The following is a 19661-nucleotide window of genomic DNA, read 5'->3' on the forward strand; positions in this document are numbered from 1 at the left end:
CCCTCAAGTGCCGCCTAATGGAGCATCAAAGGGCAACTAAAAACAGACAATTTCGACTTTCTGCCATAGCAGAGCACATATGGACAGGCCCTACCCATAACATCAATTTTGACGAAGCGAAGCTTATTTCCGAAGAAAGGAGATATTTTCCACGCCTGATACGGGAAGCCATCGAAATAAGCAAGACTCAAGATAATTTCAATAGGAAAGACGGCTATCCCCTTCCGCATGCCTGGAAACGAGTTTTGCGTGGAAAAAGACACAGCAGCGACAGCCAATCACAGATGACCTAGCCTCTACGGACAGATATATAAGGCGGCCAATTCACTGCATCATTACTTAACTGACCTGAAGAAGCCGACTATAACGCCGGCGAAACTGTCGTCCGAGAACAATGGACCCACGCGGTGTATTACCCGAAAGAGACGTACCTTCATACTCATCGACCCGCGGAAGCCTGCATAAGGAATCGTAAAAGGTCGTTTCGAAAAGGAGATCGTACTATTACTGAGGAACGCCTTTGGCATCTCACTCTCTTTCGACTTAATTCATCAGTTCCCGTTTTCATTCGCACTACCTACTTATAAATATGAAATTCGGAACTTGTACATGTGAAAATGAACCTTTAGCATAAAACTAGTTTCTACAAATTCGCTTCATCACCGGTTGTCGAGACACGCCCGCCATCGGTGCATAATCAACTATGAATGCTCATTCTAAAACATCGGAAATCAGTATCCATAGCTGTTGGTCATGAACAAGTATTCTCGAAGTGCTTCAGAGCATGAGAGAAAGCTTGAAATGGAAAACTTCTAAAACACGTGATGGGTCCGATTGGCTGAGAACGACGACAGAATTCGTTTTCATTCTTTTCATTTCTATGAGATATTTTATTCAATACTCGCGAAGATGGAGATGTATCAGGATTTGCAAAATCCATTTATCAGATATATATGTTAAAAAAATTTTCCATTTGCCATAATTATACTTGAGTGAGGATTTCAACTCTTGCCTAAGATTTTGGTAACTGCACAGCCACCTTGAGTGCTCCCGCATATTTTACTCAGAGCTATAAACACCATAATAATTAGAATATGATATCATCGACTGGCAATAGTAGGATCACTATTAACACCTAGCCTATGAAATCGTTTCAGGTGGCGTGGTGAAAATAGTTAAATCCATGATGAAATATAAATAACAAATGGTAATTTTCACACTAAAAATACAACTCCACTATCAACCATGGTTTCGAAACTCAATGTTATTTCTGATGTGAGATTACGATTATTCTCGGTTAGGTTCCCGGAGCAGGGTGAGACCAAATCGAGGTTGGAACCGGCATAGTGTCGAAACCATAGTCGGTATTGGAAAAGTATATTAAAGTTTGGAAATCAGTATTTGTTGTTTATATTTCACTATGGATTTCACCAGTAGCGGATCAAGGATAGGGACAAGGGGGGGGGCTAAGTATGGGGTAAACTCCCCGATGTATTGCGGGTCCGAACAAAAATTACCATTCTATCAAGTGTAAATTGCATGTCCAAGGGGGGAGGGCTTTAGCCACCTTAGCCACCCCCCCTATAGATCCGCCACTGGATTTCACAACCTAACAACAGTCAACCACCGAGGACCATAGAAAACTGGATGATAATCGAAATAGTGTAAGCCCAACATCGATTATAGCCCATCCTCCGCTATGGACATACTTGAAGCCACCGCGCCAATCCCTCCCGCAATTTATCTGACCGTGGCCACTCCTGTTCCGAACACCTTCCTGACCTCCGGTATCAAAATACCCTCCCCCCACATATCGCCACTATCCCCCCACTCCAACACTAAACAGTTCCCCCTCCTCCAAAAGTCCATCCCGTTCCACCCCGGCAAACTTTCCCGCAAGCCCCCCCCCTCTCCCAACTCTACCCCTTCCCCTACCTGTTCCTCCCCCCCCTCCGGCCACTCTGTTGCTCTCGTGCCTTCCCCCACCACTGTGCGAGGTCTTCCCCCTTCTTCCCGGTCTAACCTCCCACCTCTTCCACTCTTTCGCCCGTAATCATTTTTACTCGACCCTCAGAGGGAGGAGGTGAGGCCGGCTTCTCACCAACACACACAGACACGCGCTCTCTTGAATAAGGGCCACCAGAGGCACCTCCATCCCCTTCCCCGCGCGGCCGCAGTGTTTTTTTTATTTCGTCCACGCCGGCTATTTCGACGGAAGCACGGGAGAGGAGGCAGACCCCGGCCGGCAGAAGCCCCTTCGACCACCCGGCGGCGAAATCTCCGCAGCCCCCCTAGAAAGGGATCCCGAGAGAGAGAGAGCGGGGAGATCCGAGGACTCGTCTGCGGAGGCGGCGTCGGAGTTGCCCAGGGAGGGATCTTGGCGGTCGCCGGCGAAGTGGTTCGAGATTGCGGCCCCCGTCAGCAGCGGAGGACGAATGGCACCCTCATACTCTAGGGCTTGAGTGATGAGAGGGGTTACCCTGATGAGGACTGAGTTTCAGTGAGGCTTTTACGGACTTACGAAATATCTTAGATCAGCAATATTATCAGCGATGAATAGTGAAGCATATATCCGTGTGGTAACCGCCCATAGACTGTAGGCAGAAGAGGTATATATATTGATGAGTTTCTCGGGAGAAAGGGAGTGATACGTTCAAAGCGAGATTATAGTAAGGCGTATCAGAAATATATTCCCGAAGTTTCGATTATACCGAAGTGCGCTGCTCGGCTGGCTCATACTCGGTTGGTTGTTGATAAAAAGTGGAGTTAACGAATGGCTGAATCGAATGACAGGGCCTCATAATATCTACTTGGGTGCGTAAAATTGAGAAGTCTAAGTGTGTGAGAATTCCAGGATAATACGAGCTTGATACTAGTCCAATTCCATATTTGACTCAATGACCGGCATAGCAGTCTGCAGAGCGATTGAATCACTAAGAAAAAAGATATCTCCCGGTGGGCTGGGAGCGCCTTGAATCAAACGAATGAGTGACACCTACGTGGAGGTCATAAAAATTTGGTGCACCTGATTTATCATCCTGATTACCCCGAGGTCCGAGTGAAGTAACAGAACGACCGCTCTGCCGTTGCGAAAGACCTCAAATCCCATGTGACAAGAGGGTCGATTGGGAGCGGACGAAATTTGCATTGGTTAGGCACGCAGGTCTCCAAAACTGTAACCGGTCTCACACCGGACGCGGGTGCACGAGAGAGAGAGAGAGGAAAAAAAACAGATCTCCGACATTCCTCCTTGAACACCTGACGCGGTGGAGGCGAGAATATAATTATTCTCGGTAAGGTTCCCGGAGCGGAGAGACCAAATCCTTTTCATCTTTTCCGGCCGCAGAGATTCTCCACGCTCACGCCCCCTTTCGGGAGAGAACCGCGCGTGGAGAAATAAGACCGCCCTGAAAACGGGAACCGAGAGATCAATTTTTTTTGGTGACCGATCGTAAAAAAACGGCGATCCATCAAAAGAGCAGGGAATTTTTAGCGATGAATTTGAGTAATTGAGGGGAGGACATAGGTATTATTATTATTATAAAAAATAACTCGACTGCTTAAAGTCTCCACCGCTTACAGAATAGTTAGGGGAGAAAGAATAAAGATGGGGCTGGCGTCGCGAGAATAGATCCCCTTACTTATTTGCATATTTCTCCGCGGGGAGAGGTGGGGGCGTGGCGCTCGCGTCTTGCGTCCGTACCGCCGAGAGGTTAATGAGGAGGCGCAGTGGCGGACACCTCTGCCACCTACCAATCCCGTCCTGCACCCTCATTTCCCCCCCACATCCCCTATACTTCGAGTGGACAGTACGCATCACCTGCCATAACCCATCCCACATCAGACCGGCGACAGCCCACTCAGGGCGGAGGTGGGATCACTGCGTGCTTCTCGGTGTGACCGCGAGGGTGCGGGAGAGGGGGGAGGATTCATCACTGCTAAGGGTGGGGATGAATAACAGGAGGGGTGGAGCTACTCTCCGTCGGACTTAACACCTCTCTCAGGAGTGATCCGGACCGGCAAGATCGTTTATAGTGGTACCGGAGAGACCCGAGGTGGCAGAAGGGCAGATCCACTCAGTGTCTTGGGGGGTGGGTGGAAGAGCGGAGCCGCGAGGAACTCTGGGAAATTGTGAGGGGGGTTGAGGCGTGAGCAGAGGAGGAAGAAGATACCCCCTTTGTCCCGGTCAGTCGTTTATCATCAACCGGCCCGGCCTCGCCGTAATTATTATTGCTCCGAAAGGTTTTTCGCGGGGGTGAGACCACTGGAGCGAAGATCTCGCGCGCACGGCAAGGGGTAGGTTTTTTCGCAACACCCCGCGACGTGGAGCTGGGATACTATGGTGCGAAAATAATACTAGTTCGGAGCATTAAAAAAAATCAAAAACATCGACAGTTAGGCGAGTCGAAAAACGTGATAAGCCGGCTGAGAGAGGGGTGCCACAGGGCACAGGTCTCGCACCATTTCTCTTCCAACACCCTTTTCGCGCTCGGAAGCAAAGTGAGGCTGGACCTTCGGAGGCATTTCCATGTTAATGGCTCCCAACCATTGTACGATATCTCCCTTCGCGTGAACCTGAAGGAGGAGGGGGAGGCTGTTATTGAATAAAATCGCACGGGGGAAATAAATACCTCAGGGTAGGTGGAGGAGGAGTCGTGATATTGTAAGAAAAAGCTAAGCGTGGACCTTTTCCTCACACCGGTTTATTAGTCGGCCGCAATTATATCGCACCACTCGAGAAAGGCAATCCCGGTGCCGAGGTTTTGAGGTGCGGACCGATAGGAGAAAGGAAGATAAAAGAGTAAGCGGAGAGATACGTATAGAAGAGAGAAGATAAGAAGGAAGGAGACAAAAGAAGAGGTGGAGAAGACAAGGGGACCGAAAAGCACACGACCAAGAAGTTCTGACGAAAATCTTCGGGAAAAAACGGTGAGTCAAGCATTTTAATCCTTACTTTTTATTGTTTTCCTCCTATCGAAAGTTTTAGCAAGCATGATGAAAAGGGAATGGTTCCAGTACCACTTCTTATTGTTAGGAAACAAGTTGATAGGTATAAGAAAGGAGCTTAAGCAAGATTGTAAAAAGATATCCTTTTCCTCGCATTCTATCCTCCACCGTAACGTGTTGGATGACTGTAGAATACTATCCCGATTAATCTTTTAAAGCCACTTTATAAATAGCATAAAATGGTGGAATACTTTCTTGCAGTAGGATTGATTTATTATCGCCAATACTATTTATCCCCTGCTTATTCTGCTGCAAATTAGTATCTAAATGTGCGCCAGAGAGAAACGTTTGGTACATAGTTGTAGTACCAGTTAATGCCCAGCCAATATCAAGTACAAGCGTTAGAGATCGATGACTGAAATTGGAAGTCATTTCTATTTTATTGCAGCGTATTTACCACACAATTCTTTCAGCATACCAACTGGCAAAGTTTGCTATTTTAAAATTCAGGAGTTTTATTTCACTTATAAGCTCATACTGTTCACAATCCATCGATAATACTTCTTTTTTGTGTATAGGACTCAGGCTTCGACTATCTATTAATGATACTGAACACTACTAACAAAACTTCTGCAAACTTTCGCGGTACAAGTACAAAGGATTCCTATGCTTGATAATTTTTTGTCATTTTCCATAATGTTGTATGCATTTCTTCGGCCAATTGAGATTTACGAATTTTACATGCATACGTCAACGACTCGTGCATGCTATTCCTGCCGAAGAATTGATCTTGAAAAGCAAGTGTGGATTTCAGTTTAAAAAGGGTGCATAGAATAATCAAAAATTATCTCCTCACGAAAAAATAACAAAATTCTACTTCATCGAATTTACGACAGGGGTGCATAAACTATTGAGTAATAGGCTCGTGCGGTTTCCAGTACGTGCTAAGTATTACATTCTCAATCAGTTGAAAATGTAGTTCATTAGACATTTTAGCTATTCATGAAAAAAGAAAATTTGTATACGTGGGTATACAGATAGTACCACCATGGTATATGTAGAGTCAACGCAATACCTGCAACAATATGTTTAAAACCAATTAAAACTCTGCGCGAAGCTATTATGAAACAGTTCAATTACAAAATAAATTTGGAAAAAATTGAAACTAATAACTTCAATGTCATAGTTTCATTTGCAGTCATTGTATAAGAAATGCAAATCTGGTTATGTTATATGATTTGGTGTTTGTGTATTACGATTTCCTGACCATTAAACTTTGGACATGGAGTAATTCAGTATTTATGTAGACAAAAGGACGGCTTAACGTTCTAGTTAGGCATACCACACCATATTTGGATTTATTATCCAATGACTGCAAATGAAACTATGACATTGAAGTTATTAGTTACGGTTTTTTCCAAATTTATTTTGTAATAGCACTGTTTCATAATGACTTCGCGCTATGATTGCGATATAAATGGAAGTAAATTTATTGAAATTATTCAAAGATCCGTAAAGTGAAAATGATTTTTAAAGTATAAATTCATTAAGTATTAAATGCTTTCAACATTTGCGGACCCTGGAGGATAACTTTGAAATTAGGCACCTTTGCGGTAAATAGCTGATATCAGATAGGGGAAAGTTATTAATGTTATGGGTGATAAATTAGGGATATGACAAAGTTAACTGATTAAGATGCATTAAGAAACGATCCATAAACCGTGAAATCAAGGCAGCGAAGCTTCTCATTGAAAGAACCCGGCCGCTAATGTTGAGTAAGGAATTTTAGATTATTTTGGGCATATGAATGCTGGTAATTTAATTTTTTAACTCATTTAATTTTTAGTACGGTAGCGCACATTGGCTAGATGTATCATGTAATCACAAGTCTATAGGTATTATATGGCCGTACAATATCACCTTAACTAATAGCGGTTCTATTTCCGCGCCGATGGCATATTTGAAGGGCCCGTCTTACGAAGTCATCAACGCACAAAAATTGTCTTTTTAGTTTACTTTCGACGCATGAATTCGATGTAATCCCATTTTTATTCGCAACCGCTGTGTAAACCACGAAATTACTTAACCCACGCCATAATTCATTCCACGAAACACAATAAGAAAACGTAAAGTTGGCGCATATCATTCGGCTTCCTTTAGTTTCCTCTGCAGATTGCCGTTCGGAGCGGAATTCTCCGCAAACGGCGCATATATTGACGGAAGGTGTAATTTTCGATTTTCATGAGGCAGCTTGGTTAAACGGCATCCAAGGAGAGCAAATCTTTGACTAAAATGTTTTTTTTTCTCCTTTCCTTTTATTTTCCCCCGATTTATTATTTTTTTCACTTTGAGAGACGAACACCGAAATCTCGCAAAAATTGTTTGCGAATAAGGAGCGAAAACAGCCTTCAGCGATGCGCTCGGTAAATATTTTTTCTTCTTCTTCTTCCCATTCTTGCGCTAATGTTTTATCATTTCGGAATAAAGAGGTTTGGGGGATATGTTGAGAGAAGAGGTTGGAGGGAACGGGAGAATATTAGGAGGCGACCGAAACAAGCTTCAGAAGTGTAAAGTGGGCTGTAGCCGCTGAGAGGCGGGAGGCCTGCAATTATGCGGGGAAAACGGTGATTTTCGCCACGGAAAGGCGAAAGCTGTAACGCCGCATACACTCGGGTACCCCGAATGGTGGGATGAAAACGTCGCCGCCGGTGCGGCGAAATTTGGCGGCTCCTAGTCAATGCCGCTCCGCGTCAGTTGATTAAGAGGACGGCGGATTTAAAGATGAAGAGCCATCATGTTGGTTTCTTTTTATACACTGTAGTTTAAATAAAATCTCCGTTAGAACTTTAACAAACCGTTGCAACTGGGGAATTGCAAGTGGGGGAGCTACTAAGGAATTTTACACATACAATTTTCAAGTCAGATTCTCTAGATATACTTATTTAGCTTGTACATACCAACCCTATTTTAATTGTAAGAATAAAGAATTAATTATACAGCCACACAAAATTTTACTGGCGTAGTGAGTGAAACACCAGTAGGTATGGGGTAAAACTAATTTCTTTCTCGCAGTGGCTATGGTTATTATCACAAAAATAAAGACTTATTTCACAAAAAAATTGCTAAACGGCAACACGAAAATTTTTACGAAATCTTGCGCAGATCGAAACAATTATACCCAAATGTATTCATTTTGTGTTCATTAATTTTCCTAGGAGAAGAAAAAAATGTTTCAGAACATGAATCCCCAATATCAATGAACTTTCATGTTGGGAAATGTATTCGCCTTCGCATGCACAAGTTAACATAAATATAACTAGAGAATCTGACCTGAAAATTGAATATGTAGCATTCCTTGGCAACTCTTAGCAATGGAATGATTCGGTTTTCCGGAGGCTTTGGTCTATCATGAGTTAGCGTAGTGTAGCTCAGAATTGAAATTTGTGCTACATGGCGAACCTGTCTTTTTTCCTATTTTCAGTGCATGAATAAAAAATAAGTAATGAAGCAATGCAAAACTTTTACTCGTGCCATAAATTAAACACCAGTGAAAGAGGGGTAAGGCTATTTTTTTATTCTTTGGCCCGTATTCATAGTCGCGTCTTGAGCATTTGCTTGATGAAGATCGCCACAAGCATGGGCTTATTCGCAATTTCCGTTTCATAGTCGCCAAACAAGACGGTTTCAAGTAATTGTTGAATGAGACGAGCTTGATCAAGATCAGCTTCGTCAAGACGAGCTTATTTGTTGACTATGAAAGCGGCAACCAAATAAGCTCGCCTTGACCAATAAGGCGGTCTTCATGAAGACGGTCTCAAGTTAACAATCAAGACGCGACTATGAATACGGCCCTTTGAGTTGTTGCTGGTAGAATCCTGTCAAGCTAATTCGGCGAGTTAACAAGGAATGTTACATTTATTGTACCCATATTTGATTCCCTATTGATTCAAAATCGCACAAAATCTCTCCGACAAGGAGGCGTTACTCATTGCATTATAAGAAAATAATTCAACGCTGGGAAAAAGGTGCTGAAGCACTTTTTGTACTCCAAAAGAAAATTATCTGCACCTTGTATGACCACGTTCTCATTATAGTACCCTGATTAAAATTTTTTTTAATTTGAAAGTTACTGCTGTTACGAGCCAACAAAAACGTGGACCACAATCCCTGATGCATCTATCATTACAAGGAGATACCTCATAGGAGAAGTAATACTGTGTTTCTCTCATTTACAAGAAGTGGATAAGGGATGATAAAGGAGTTTATGCACAAAATACTAATGAATAGAGCTGAATACCATAGCTGTTGTGGTTTTGCTGCATTTATGTTCATCACTAAATAATAGTCGGTTTTATGATCGTAATATTCATTGCCTCAAAACTAGTCCACAGCCTTGTGAGAAATTTAAAGTAGCAACGGCTTAAATTTACATGCCTAAGGCTTCTTTTAATAGAATAACATCCAAATTCTCATCGCCAAAACACTAGAAGGGGCAATCAATTAAATTTATTAACCTTTTCTGTCATGGTGCTCCGGCTGGCTCGGAAATATACTAGACAAACGAATTTGAATAAAAAAAATCATAAGAGATGTAATCGTCTCATAACGTACGAAGTGATGATTTAAATTATTATGTTAGTATACAAAAATGATATTTTACCTGGAAATGAAAAATGAACAGGTTGAACGAATCATCGTTCCCGTAATAATCACACTAGGTAAATTTACCGGGTTGAGCCCTCTGACAAAAATCCTCGAAATTCGTGGGGACCCATGGATAAGATCGTACTCATCCACTTCATTTTCGGATTGGAAGGCAATCATATTTTTAGTTAGTAAGGACGTTTCAATAACTGATTAATAGAGAATTTCCACTTCTCTCTGAAAGTTCCACATTATCGTCTTCTCATGTTTTGCATATCTACTTACTTCTTTAACTCTTCTTGAGTTTTACGAACAATTGATACCTAAATTGCATTAATGGAGTCATAAAAGCCGTACCATGTGAAGATAGCCGCAAGCTCTTAAAAGTCGCATCTTCAGCAAAGGGTATTATGCCCGACATCATACTCACATACTCCATCACTATGCTTTGAGCCGCTCTGGTACGTAACTTGTGGTTTATTTACCACATTTTTCCTCCTTATACGTTGGTTAAGAGCAGAACTTGCTGTATTACATCCCTGATGAATTTTTCTCTTCTATACCTATTATTTCTAAAAATGTAATATGCTTTCATTAACTTCTTCTATTATTTGTTCATTACTTTTTCATTCTATCCCCATGGCTTTCGTATTTTCCCCCACGGCCTGAATAGCAACTCCTCAAGTGCAATTTTAGATACCATAAATTTGTGACTCCATTTTCTCTGTAGTTTATATGGTGTGTGTTATGGCTGCTCACTGTTCAGTGCTTCATCCGTCTATAACCTCTCAATGATGCTTAAAAGGGCGCATCACTCCCACTCAACATGTCTTTTTTACGTGACGATTAACCAGTTTAAAACGTATGCTATCATCTTGAAAATTTCAGAGTACATACTGCGTATGTGCCTTATACAAAATGCAATCTCTTTTCAAAATTTACCTGCATTTTAAAATTTGAAAATTTTGCCTCAGTTCCTTCTCGGATATGCTACCAATGAAAGGCAAAATATGACCGGTTGACCGGGAGTGAAGCATCGTGTTAACACGACACATACACTTACAAAAATATCACTTGGTGAATAAAATGTGTATAATTTAAAATGGCAAATTATGAAAATGGTAAATTGTGACTTTTTTCTGCGACCTAAAGTGAAATTGAAATTGCTCAAATTTCCTTCTGATAAATATACACCTTTCGATGTTCAGAAGACACGAAAATATTAATGTCGCGCCCTTTCACAGGTTTTATTACGACGGTTAGGTCGTATGAAGAAATACTAATGCGAGTAGCGGCTTTTTTATTGTTGTTTGTAACAACTAAACGCGTCGTGTTAAAATAAAATCTAGAGGAAATATTGCCATGCATAATTTTTTTATTAGTATTGCAATGAGTTGATTTCTGGGATAGCGGTCATGGTAACGAATTCGTTCACGCCAACAACAATATGGGACCTCCAGTTCGAGGATTGATGACTAAGGTGGAGGAAGCGACGTGACAAACCGTGAGAAATTGGAAAGGCAAGGCAGAAGTGATGCACATACTCCCAGGCGCCTGGTTCAAGTTTCGAAATTTCTTTCGCCGTCCAATACAGCGTCCACATTTCTTCGATGCGTGATGATAACAAACCAATAGCGAGTCTCAGTTTGGTGAAGAGACGCGACCCGATGCGGTGGCGATCGTAAAATACCCACCGGCCAGGATATGTATCTCGGTCAGGGAGAGGGAGCGGACGGAAGCAAGCGGATATCCCCTGCGTCCCTGGCGGTGACGGAAAGCCAACCGCTGTCCAGGCCCAATGCAGATTCAGCCCTCCACTCGGTTCACGATGCACCTCGTATCTATGCCTAAGATCGAAGGAGAAGCATCGGAGAGCAATGCTCTTCTCCATCGGTATGGGATCATCTTTTTAGAAAATTCATCGTGAGCATGACAAATAAGGGTAGGGTCAAATAATATAAAACTCAGAAATTTCCCTCGCTTTTAATTTTATTCCACCGAGATAGACATATTCGCAGATATAGGTACAGATGTTTTAAGGCCTCCACGTGGTTTAAGTATTTTTGCCAACGAACGATATGGCCATCGAAAGGAATTTGTGCGTATGGAATAGGAACACTTGGTCGCTCAGTGAATTTCACTAATACCTATGGCGTTGATTAGGTTGAGAGGAGTGATGACACATCAATTCCTCAAAACGTGCCAAAAAACTAATAAAAAGAGAGGAACAACGAAGTATCACGTCACGAATACTGCCTGGTGATTCATACAATTTTTATCATGGTTAAGAGATTCAATCAAGCGTCATCCCATACAATTAAGGTCATGAATGAGAATAATACCAGGAAGCTTACTACTATGTTTTATTCCCCACTATTCGATAGACACTGCAGTTTCAACACCCTCATTTTTCCGTAATACGTCGGTGACTCCTCATAGCCTTTTATATCAGGCTCTCGGGTAAATCCCTCCGTGGGTTGGAATAGGATAAAACAAAACTGAATACAAACCGGAAAGCCAAGCATTTCATGAATATTTTCGAACAAATTAATGTCTTCAAGGCTGGTTAGACTGAAACTAGTGTTGATTACACGGTTTTCCCCGAGTTCCCACAAAATTATAAGCAGTAAAACCATGAATGCGGAACGTAAGAAAATTTTGGATACTGTCGTTTCCTAGTAAAAAATCCGCAACTACAGTTGATTGTTCAACAATACTGGTCAACAATATTTATCATACAATATCGGCCAAGGTGGAATTATAAATTAAACTGAAGTTGCTATTACTAACTCTACACCTTATATGCTTTAACCAGAATGACAATGGAATAGGACAAAGAAAATGTATGCTTGATCAATGCTTACGTATCACTGTAAATTATCCGGATCCATTCCATGTTTAGAACCAGCATTTGTCGGCGAGGCGATGCTAAATGTTCAATTGGAATTCATCAGGAACTCGACAGAATGATGACATTTTTTTAAGAACTAACGCCGGGTAGCCGGAAAATAGTAAGTTGTTTGAATGCTACTAGAATATAAATCGTGGCCTTCGTTTATTAAAATTTATACGAAAATGTTTTTAAAATTTAGAAAAAATTAGATCAAACTCTATTAAGAATGGGTCTTTCGAAAGCTAATGGAGGGTTTACCATTATCTCACTGGAATTATTTTTACTGAGGGGCGATATCGAACGGGGAACGAGAATGGGCAAACCATATGCTTTCACCACCAGAGCTCGATCGTTATCCCTTGTAAGAGTGGTTAGGGGATGGATAGAGGACACATAAATATGCGCTTTGATACGGTGGAGAAAATGCCGCCATTTTCCTTCTCCCGCATCACGACTCGCGCTTGTTTATGCACGCCGGTCGCAAAATACGGCCGAATGTACAACTACTCCCTTTGTTCGCCTCTCAATCATTGGATGTTCCGCTATCGGGAAGCATCTAAAAACTCGGCCTCCATGCAAAGCACAAATGCCTTGCTAAACGGGGACAGCGAAGGATCTGATCATTCGAACGGTCAAGAAGGGCAGATAATTCTTCAAAGGAAGAAGAAGAATCCAGTGATATGAGTGTAATTTGTCCACATTAGAATAAAATGATGCAATTTTGAAAAAATAAATCTAAATCCAACAAAGGTTTTAATATAATATCATCGTCGTCAGAGTCGAAATTGGATAAACCTTCAAAGAGAGAAATTGGCCGTATAAAATCCGAAGATATGTAATTAAATTTGTCGATATTGAAATACAAAGATGAAATGATCACAAAATAAATTCAAATCCAATCAGGGTTTCATAGTGAGGATCGAAGTCTTGGAAGTTCTTACCGCGAACGGGATCTTAATGATTTATAAATTTTTAATCACTTTGGAGATGATGTTTTCAAATTGAAAACTGGGTCGGATTAAAACTGATATTGCGGAAAATTGTACCTAGTTATTTCAATATTAAAAAATTGATTATTTCAGTACTGAGGTGAGTATTCTCAAAATTATACCATGCAAAAGGTGTTATCACATACAATTCTGGAATTATATTCGAATAACGTTAAGAAAAATGGAAGTAAATACGCTACCTAATTCCCATCCGTTTCTTGGTTCCAGCGACTAAAGACGGGTTAGCACGTCAGGCAGTAAGCTCGACGCAAGGGTGTTATTTTTACTATTTGGGCGGTTTTTAGACCTTCAAGGAAGGTACTTTTTCGACTTATGCCTTAATTACTTATTTAGGCACATAGATACTCTTTCATTTATATGCCTTCATTTCAATCTGTAAACATTTTTGTCTGGGAGACACTAACGCGTAGGAATGGACCCGCCAAAGGGGCTGGTTGCCATAATCTTGGGTCCTTAGCTCCCCCGCGCATCAGGTGTTCCCTTCTTTCTAATATCATTTCGCACCCCTTCCTATTATATCGTCGATGACGAGTAATTTTGTAATTAGCACGTGGTCTCTCCTTTAGCCCACGCTTTAATAAAAACTCTTCGTACGAAAAATCCACAGAGAAAAAATCGTTCGCCTTGACCGGGATTCGAAACAGAAGCCCCCAATTTTCATTCGAGTGCTATAATTAGTTAAGCTTCCGAAGCGTCATTCTCCTCAGTAGAAATTTAGGGGCTATACCGGACAAGGTGGATGTAAAAAAATCGAAACACTATTTTATTTGCGCTGTAAAACGCGTTATCTATCGCTCTGAAGCCTTTTTCTTAGTTTTCTACATGAGGCTTATGTATAGCTCGTGTCTTCTCTTTCTACCTTTTAGAACGCCGTGAAGAATGTAAATATGACGTATTTCGTTAAAACAAATAGTAATTTGTGAGGTTTTCTGAAACTCACTGGCCCTCTTTTAACTTGTAGCCGATATTCAGGTCGCGTAAAAGAAGTTTTTCCTTTCCGGTTAATTAAAAAAATTTTGGTTTCAGATATTCACTCGTCGGCGTGGAAAGTGACAGGGAAGAGTGTAAGAACCGATTGAGGACGTGGTCGATATTGATTCGATAAGCAAGCTAAATTGAAGAAGTTCAATTTGAATTGATGACAATGGGTATATCGCAAGCGGCAGTATGGAAAAAACTGGAAGCTTTATACAAAATGCAAAGTTATCTTTGTCAGAGGGAGCTATTGAGGGATTTATCAAATATTATGAGTTATCAAAAATGAAACACTGTAACCACATTTTATAAAAAATAGAGAATCCGGCATCCTTGTTCAATCCAGTATCCATTTTCAAATATAGTAATGCTTAATCAGCTCCTCTATATTCGAAATCTACTAAAATTTACTCTTCAATGCGTAAAACTCTCTTTTACTTCATCACTGGTGTGGCAGTAATTCTTCATAATTCACCAATATTCGATGGAAACTACCACAGTAGAATATGTAACACCACTTTCCAAGGTACCCAATCCCTTTTAAATGGAGCATAGACGACTTTCAAAAGCCTACACGCTAGGAGGCCACTGCTAGGTTGAGAGTCGTGAATATCGAAAATGAGAAAAAATGGGATCAATGCCTCGCAAAGTGAACTAAATAGATGACCTGGAGACAAATAGATAGGGCTTGCACCGGCGAGTCTTCCTCAAAAAAGCATTCTCAATCACGGTTACCGATCACGCTTCGGATCCATGATACATGAATGTCACGGGATTCAAAACCGTGGATAACATCCTTACGCCCCAGAAAATAATAAAGTACACGTATAAAATCATCGGTACAGAATCCGAGGGGTAGGATTAAAAGCTGTGGCAATCGAGTAGCTAATCATGTAATTTGCTGGCCTATGTGGTCTTTCGTTGAACCTAACATTGGACGAATGACTAATATTTAAAAAATAATCGATTTATCTTCAACAAATAATTTAAAAAAAACTTATAAACCGTTGCGCTGTTCATTAGGGGAGGAAAGATAATTTAAAAAATGTTACGCACGGAAAAAGAGAGAAAAAGAGCAAGAAAAAGTAAAAATATTTAGTTATTCGGACAAAAGAGGCAAGAACGAATACATGTACCAGTTATTTTTGTGGAGTGGAAGATTTAATGAGAAAATGTTAAAAAATTCATAACGCAACGGATGAATTTAATGTTCCATTAATTCTCCCGCTTAGTACTTCAATCCGAAGGTTGGTTTCCATAGGTATCGGCAAGGGGAGTCCCAATTTCATCCCATAGAAGGGTGATTTCTGTTGCCTCTTCGGTCGCATTTTAATCTGCTTTCAAAACAGTCTGCGGCCTGGTGATGAGTGCAATGCGATCCACTTTTTTCCAATATTTTGCGGCATGGTCTTCGCAAATGCGAGGTATAACATTGCAAAGTTATGGATTTGATAGATCGAAACATCAGGAATATAAATTTCGGTTAAAAACCCCAATTACACCGTATTTTTTCCCGTGAAACTCGGATCAATTTGTCCGTCAGCGATGCGAGTGGCGACCATTGTTAAACCATTTAAATGCGCGGTGACAACGCATATTTAGACGCCGAATTGAAGATCCTCTTTTGTCATATTCGTGGATATCGGTGACGCTCACTCCAGACGAAGCCACATGCGTGTTACGAACGCACATTCAAGGTAGGGGGGCGAATCCCATTCCTCGGGTGGCATCACAAATCGACGATTTTAGTTTGAGGTGTAAGAATGAACCAGGGACTAGTCGGTTAGTAGCAGAACGCTCTACTCATTAGACTACCAAACTTCCTCATTCAACAATATACCAGCAACTGAGAGATTGACAAGAAATGGATAGTAATTATGTAATTTGCCACTATTTTGCCGTCATATTTCACTTACTATTTCAACGGACGAAATTATTTTGTGGAAACCTACCCGAGTGATTAAATCGGGTAAGTTTCGAAATGAATCTTCAATTAATATCATCTCAAGCACAACTGCTCCGGTGAAAGAGGCATTTTATGTTGAAAATCAGATTCTTATCATTTTAATTAGCCATACGTATAACTGGGTCTCAAATCCAAAACCATCTTTTGGCGCGCCGGCTGCTCCACCGATTGCGCTGGTCACCCTAGGTTTCACAATATTTCTGCGGAGGTTCGAGGGAGGCGTTAGTAAAATAGTACACGTTTTACCAACCTATTGTTTCCTTGCTTCAAATCTTATCCATTTCCGCGTTATGCTTACACATTTTTCGTTGTTCTCCTTTACCTTTTTCCCTTTCTGTGAATTCATATTGATACTTGCCTTCCCTCTACAGTGGGGGGGGGGGGGGGGGCGATCAGTCTGAACATTAGTTTCTCGACGTAGCTAGCTATCACGTGATCTAGATTCGAAACTGACATTTTTGAAAAAAAAATCGATTTTTGACTCCTCAATGCCTCCACAAAGTAGAGAGGCATAGAGACAGTTAGCAAAACTGTAATAAATTGAAAATTTAGTGTTTCGACAATTTTTACTACGGTATCAGACGATTTTATGGGGGTTGGTTCAGTCAGTTGGTTCTTTGACTTTTTGTGCATCTTATATCGTTCACATTTGTGTGAATCAGTCAGTCAGTCAATGATCGGAAGTGGATAAATTTATATGGTGATAAAAAAGGAATATACATACATGCTAAATGAACTCTTTCGCCGGAAAATCCACGCATTCCTTCACAGAAAACAGCATGTGGCGAGCGCAAAAGAATGCCGACCGCAGGGATTAGCCTCGACAGGAGTGAAGGCCAGAATCACCCGTGGAGGCGCATGAGCACTCGAAGAAGAGAGGAAGCCTCGGACCGTATCATTTGCATGTAATGCATTGAAATTAATGTAAATTAATGGACACTTCACATGCCTGCATTCGGCGCGGTGCGTGGATCCCATTTATTCCGCTCATCTTTTCATCGTGAAAAAATATATTAAACAGATTTTTTTTCTCACGCTTATTTATATTTGGTTTTTAAAACTTCCCGTCTCAGAAGTGTGCCGACAAAAATCTTCAGAAATAACTTTATTATTCACTTTGGGATACATTTTCCATTAGTTTGCAGCGGAAGACGAAAATAAAGGACTCCATCGCCGACCGGCGGAGTGTTGGGTGAATTTATTTTTGATGCGAGAGATCGACGTTGATTTTTTTTAATATTGTGGAGATTAAAATCTCTTTCGACGTAATTATTCCGCTTCATTGCATTATGGATTAAATGAAACTTGGCAGCAACGTAATGAAGCGGGTAGTGTATAGCATCAAGCCATATTAGTGTGACAAAAAAAATTAAATTTTGGTCCACGTAGGTACTATGATTCCCTTTTAACATCACGCAGAGTACTAACATCTACAAATATTTACCTATACAACTAGCTCATTGAGGGAGTAAGGAAAAACACCGCGTAATTATTCCATTTACGTAAAAAATTATATAAAAACCTATAGAAACGAATTAGGTGCATTAAAAGGAATTGGCAGGGCTTTCTGTGATAATGAAACGAATATATTTTGAGCCAAACTGCGAAACATGTTAAGAGGAGGAGCATAATTACACGATATGCAATATGAACTTTAAAATTTAGAATAAACATGAATGTTAAAAATTATCTGATCAGAGAAAATTTTTAAATAACGATAAAATATTTAAACTTTTCTCGGGTTACTTGAGAATGGGTGACTCGTCGGAACCTGAAACGTCGGCGCTTTAGAATATCTTATCAGTGCGGAAAGCCGAGAAAAGTTTGATTATTCTGTTCGCCGGGAAAGTGTAAAATCATACATAAAAATAAAATATATAACAAGGGATGAAAATGAAGATAATCCCGCAGAACAAGGAAAACTTTATGACTCGAAAGGATGCTTACTCTTAAAACTCAAATGACAACCATAGGAAAAATCAATAAAAGATTTTTAATATAAAGCACAGGTAAAATTATCTTGCATAAATATTAGCGAAAAGAGTATTATTAAATCTCAGACATGAGTTCTTTTAAATGTATCGCGGAATAGAGATAAAGGGCACATATGACAAGTTTTTCAGGATAAAAATCCAAAATCTCTGCATGTTCACTTTTAATGACCGTAATGAAAGCTTCCAATTATCGCCGGTTAAAAAAAACGTTCCGGCGACACATAAAAATTACACGCTGTCAAATAAGGCGAAATTAAAAAAAGTACAAGAGTAATGAAAAAACAGACGGGCTCTTAGCATTTCGCGGCCGAAAAATAATGACGTGATGACGTCGAGCAGAGCCTATTCCTCGGGGCGCCAAATTTACGCGGAACTCAGACACACGCACCGGCTACAGAGGAATCAACGCTCCTTGACGGTCCAAATGTTTGAAGCTACGTCATAAAAATTAATTAACCCGATAAATAATAAAATAAATTTGTGTTCTAATCGTAAGCATCTTTACGAGTCCTAAGTTCATAAAGCTTCCTTTCTTTGGCGGTATTGTCTAAATTTTCATTCCTTATAATTTATTTTGTTATTTTAAAATTTCCTCTGTTGCGATAATTTTTAACATTAATGTTTCTTCAATTTCAAAGATCATATTGTATAACACGAAATGGAATACAATTTCTTCACATTTTTCGCTGTTCGGCTTGAAATATATACTTTATAGTATTATTTATTATTTATGCAAAGTAATAATTCAATCAGCCTCTGGTGGCCTTGGTCCAATAACACATAGGTATCGGCGAATATTAACAAAAACCCATTGACCTTTAGTGCCACACGAGAAGACCGGGGCGAAGAGCATCCAAGCCACAAATATTGCAATAGAGGATTATCCAGTTGGTCACTGCATGTACTGTCTCCCTCCGCATATTTAAATGAATTTATTAAAGTCACCACTTGTGCCCTGGATACCTTGACAGGACTCGAACCCGCCAGTGGCGGATACAGAAAAAACTCAAGGGGGGGGCGCAACATATCTTGAGTTGTCTTTACTTTTATCGTAATAAAAGATGATCAAGTCACAGGCAAAGTATATGAAAATTATAAGTGATTATAAACATGTAAAAGACAATGCCATCTTATGATATAAAAAGTTACAATTGTGGTTTTGCAATGTTCGGCAATACAGGCGGACCCGCAAGGGGGGGGGCGCGCCCCCTGCGCCCCCCATCTGCATCCGC

General features: G+C 40.7%; 1 protein-coding gene across 1 annotated transcript in view; it reads left to right on the forward strand.

The window, feature by feature from the left end:
• The first annotated feature begins 3993 nt into the window (after positions 1–3993).
• LOC124156893 (paired box pox-neuro protein) overlaps positions 3994–19661 on the forward strand; it is a 183932-nt gene continuing 168264 nt past the window's right edge. The window contains exon 1 of the mRNA XM_046531379.1: positions 3994–4929. The gene's annotated coding sequence lies outside the window, so the exon portion shown is untranslated. The remainder of the gene's footprint in view (positions 4930–19661) is intronic.

Source organism: Ischnura elegans, chromosome 4 (assembly GCF_921293095.1).
Source record: "Ischnura elegans chromosome 4, ioIscEleg1.1, whole genome shotgun sequence".
Lineage (NCBI taxonomy): Eukaryota > Metazoa > Arthropoda > Insecta > Odonata > Coenagrionidae > Ischnura > Ischnura elegans.